The sequence below is a fragment of the Amblyomma mixtum genome, chromosome 2 (assembly GCF_055824585.1).
Source record: "Amblyomma mixtum isolate Tamu chromosome 2, ASM5582458v1, whole genome shotgun sequence".
Taxonomy (NCBI): domain Eukaryota; kingdom Metazoa; phylum Arthropoda; class Arachnida; order Ixodida; family Ixodidae; genus Amblyomma; species Amblyomma mixtum.
The window spans coordinates 46,341,184-46,345,455 of NC_143013.1; the positions used below are offsets into that span (position 1 = coordinate 46,341,184).

At 44.1% G+C, this 4,272-nt stretch overlaps 1 long non-coding RNA gene across 1 annotated transcript; it reads right to left on the reverse strand.

Annotated features, from left to right (window-relative positions):
• Positions 1-912: 912 nt before the first annotated feature.
• On the reverse strand, positions 913-3,950 carry LOC149359215 (uncharacterized). Its single transcript, XR_016288765.1, has 2 exons — positions 3,778-3,950; positions 913-1,081 (listed from the first exon to the last, which is right to left on the reverse strand). It is a non-coding gene; the product is annotated as an uncharacterized LOC149359215 (long non-coding RNA).
• Between the last annotated feature and the right edge of the window lie 322 nt (positions 3,951-4,272).

Here is a 4,272-nt window from a genome sequence, read left to right on the forward strand (position 1 = left end):
CGGCGGTTGAATTTCTTTGTGGGTGAAATTCTAGAGACTCGTGTACTGTGCGATGTCAGTGCACGTTAAAGAACCCCGGTGGTCGAAATTTCCGGAGCCCTTCACTACGGCGTCTCTCATAGCCTGAGTCGCTTTGGGACGTTAAATCCCCATAAACCAAACCACTACTGGAATGTATCCCATGTTTCATTGTAATTCCACCTAATTAAAATGAACGAAGTGCGATCAATGGGATTCGTGTAACAGTAACGCAGTAGCATTAGTTTTGCGCACAAAACACTACGGGACTCTTGGAACGCGCGACACGTGTCCGTCGGTGCCCGCCCTTATAAAAATTTCTATAGAAAGTCCATAGACTGTCTATAGACTTTAGTCTATGAAGTCTATAGACTGTCTATAGACAAATCCTTTAGACTGGTCTATAGACAGTCTATAGATTTATGGCCATACACTTTTAGTAGACTTTTGTCTATAGACAGTCTATAGACAAATGTCTACTGAAAGTCTATAGGTCTATAGGAAGTCTACAGACACATGTCTATAGACAGTCTATAGACGATCTATAGACTTATGGTCATACATTTCCTATAGAGTTGTCTATAGACCGTCTATAGACACTTGTCTATAGACGGACTATAGACGACCTATAGACTTATGGCCATGGACTTCCTGTAGATTACTGTCTATAGACAGTCTACAGACAAAAGTCTACTGGTCCAGTAGACATATGTCTATAGACTGTCTATAGACATTCCATAGGTGTGTGGCCTGGCAGTGCTATAGACATTTGTCTATAGACAGTCTATAGACCTCTGTCTACTAAACTATTAGTAGACCATTATCTATAAACTGCCTATAGACAGTCTACAACCACTGAAAAAAGTCACCAGAGTTCACAAATGACACAATCAATATACTTACAAATTTAGTTTTATTTCCAAGCTATCCAGGCCGGAAATATGCAATACATGGACCATAAGAATGCACAATAACATAAATGTTGAAAGTAACAGTCCCGCTAGTTTCCTCAGAAGCATTCTTGCGGCCTGTTGTCTGCAGTCAATCATCCGGGCATGTTCACCTGTACAGCACAAAGGAAAAAAATAACAGAGGAACTGAAAAAAAAATTCCCATACCATCTCTACACATGTGCTTTACAATGAAAGGCATATCCTGGCTATGCCATTCTAGAAAGGCAATCTTGATCTTTTGGTTTGGTTTTATGGGGTTCAAAGACCCAAGGCGACACAGGCTACAAGACGCTGAAGTGAAAGGCTGCGGAATAATTTCGGCCAACTCTGCAGAGTACACAAGCCTTTAGCATTTTGCCTCTATTAAAATGCGACCGCATAGGCCGGAATCGAACCTGCATCTTTCAGGTCACCAGACGAACATGATAGCCACTGAGCTATCACGCCGGCGCAATCATTTCAGTAAATACACGACAGATTATAAGTGTCTTCATAAAACATTGTAACAAAGACCCGTAATCCCTGGAGCACTCTACTCTGAATCCAGTACTGATACTGATTTCTGTATGGCAATCCTTTTACATTATTTGTAACAGAAGACATTGAACAATTGTGCCACATATCTGCATTGACTCGCAAGGAGGTGTTAAGAATGCCACCTCCATAAAATACAGATTCAGCGCACCTTACACAGGGATCCAAAAAGAAGAATATTGCAGCATTTATTCTTATAACCGCTATAGAAGAAGCGCTTCAAAATACCTTGCGTGAAGCCTGGTATACCCGGCCAAATTTTTAACTGGCTCTGGTGTTGCATCGCTAAATGCACCTTGTAAAAAAGGTGCCTTTTAGCTACACTGCTGGCATATTCATGCTGTAATTTGACGAGTGAAATGTCATTTCGTGGTTCCTTTTTGTTCATATATTGTTTGAGTGCAGCACTTGCGTGTTTAGATCAACGTTATCAGAAATATTCGTCTGCCACTACAACAGCTGAAACAAGCGGCAGACGCAGCAATGAATCTGGTCCATATGGCCTCATCCTCTGGGTAAACTACCACTCCTTTCATGGCGGACAAGTCGTTTACCTAGAGTAAGTGCAAATGCGCCACCAGAACCATTGGTGTGTATTCCGCTTGTTTCGGCTGTTCGTAGCAGCAGACGATGAATATTTCTGATAACTTTGATCGAAACACGCAAGTACTCCACTCAAACGTTATATTAACAAAAAGAAACTATGAAATGCCATCTCACGTGTCAAATTACAACATGAATATGCCAGCAGTGTAGCCAAAAGGCACCTTTTTTACAAGGTTCATTTATTGATGCAACACCAGAGCCAGTTAAAGATTTGGCCGGGTGTACGTAAGTCGATACTCAAACGGGCACAAGCTATACAAAACCGGCAGGCAGAAGCGACCAGTTCACCACAGATTTGCGCCTATAACTTGAAGCACAAAGATGGAACAGCATACTCATACATCTGCGCGTGCTCTTAGAAACATGCGGGTTGCAGCGCTTCCATGCCGCGCTCATTATTCAGAAAACCCATACTGCACACAGAGGCTGCAGCTGCGCCGTTTCAAAAGCAGTCGCGAGTTTAAGACAACAAATTACTGTCACGATAAAATACCGTCTGAAATTCAATTAGTCTTTCCTTCAAGTGCAGCCCCAACAGCGCCGTAAAGAGGTGTGTTTCTTGCATGGAGGTAGCCTAACCCAACGCTGCTAGAAAAATCAACGAAAGCATTGAACGCGCTCAAAGTACGAAGTATTTAAATGAAGCAATTAACGCTTTCAAGAGGTGCAGCTATAGTAACACGAGAGCTTAATTTAATTTTAGGCGCAAATAAGCGGCGAATTACATCGGCGCTTTCGTAAGTTAGCAGTCTGAAATCAGAAACACATACTTTGCCTCTCGCGCAAATGGTATTAGAGAAATCTGTGCACGCGTGAGCGGGATTCATGAACGAACCACTCGGAAAGAAATGTAAGCCACCTCTTGTCGAGCCGACCTTTACCCAGCTTTCAAAATGAAGTGCCCGCAGGCGAGCGGGGGCGGCCAACGGCTCTGATGACAGACATGGAGGAATCCGTACGTGTGCAACGACGGGGAGACGGGATGGAGCTCGTGGGTTCTTCGCGGTGTTTGAGCACGCCGGCCAATCGCGCGGGCAATGAATTTTATACCATCACACTAAAAGAATTCCTTCAGCGCTGCTTAACTACAACTTTGACAAACGTCTCGCGCTCCAGTCTGTAGCGTTACAAGACACCATTGCTGAAACGTCGGCGCCCACGACGCGCACCGAGCGAGCGTCCATATACGTAGGAAGGAAATGCACACCTCAAAAAGAACAGCACTCCAAGGTCCAGACAAGCGATAACACAAAGATTAGAAAATAAATGTAATCCACCACAGAACGAGAGTGTATGTAAGTACGTTTTCGGAGGTGCAAAGTAAATTGAGCTCACACGGCGCTAACTACCGCACAGTTCCATTTCGGCCGTCATTCACAGGCTAAACGACATTTCTGGCCGCGCCTCTACCTTGAAACACGAAAACTCTAGTAGACAGCTCGCGAGGAGCGGCTTATCATCAAGGGCATCGCACAGACTGCCTTTCCGCGCGTTAGTAAAGACAGCGGCACAGAGATAAGCGGCATTAGTCGAGAACCCGATGGCTTCCGCCTTAGAAACGAAGATAGGACGTTTGTCACTGCGCACATAATCTGTTCTGCACACACAGCTCTGCTTAGAGTGGTTTAGGAGACCAAATGAATAAAATATAAACGTATAGACTTACCGTAAGCGGACGATGCAGCTGGATTTTGAAGAAAACGTAATCCGCGAAAAAAACGCCGACTCCACCGATGCAGCCACGCACAGGGTTGTTTGCAGCCCGAATGATTTTCCGCCGTCTCGTGGTAAAACGGTAAAACGTGAAACAGAAACCCATTTCACGGTCGTATCTTTATCGCTCGCATTCTTTCCGTGTGGAGCTTGATCTGATATCCAAGACCACAGAAGGTAACTGGTTTATAAGCGTGAATTCTTCGCATACCCTCTAAAAACCTTATTGTTTTCGTGAAAAGAGAACCGAAATCTAACTGCTTGACTGTATACGCGCCGCATCTCCCACCGAATAGTATGTGGTACAATTCTCAAATAATAATTATAATGTTGCATAGCATAACGTCTTTTTTGCGTGTGTTCGTGTTTAGAAAACTGATATGCTCGACATCAGCGTGTCATCGGCTCCGAAGCAACAGGTGCAAGGGTAGGAACGAAAAAATACTGG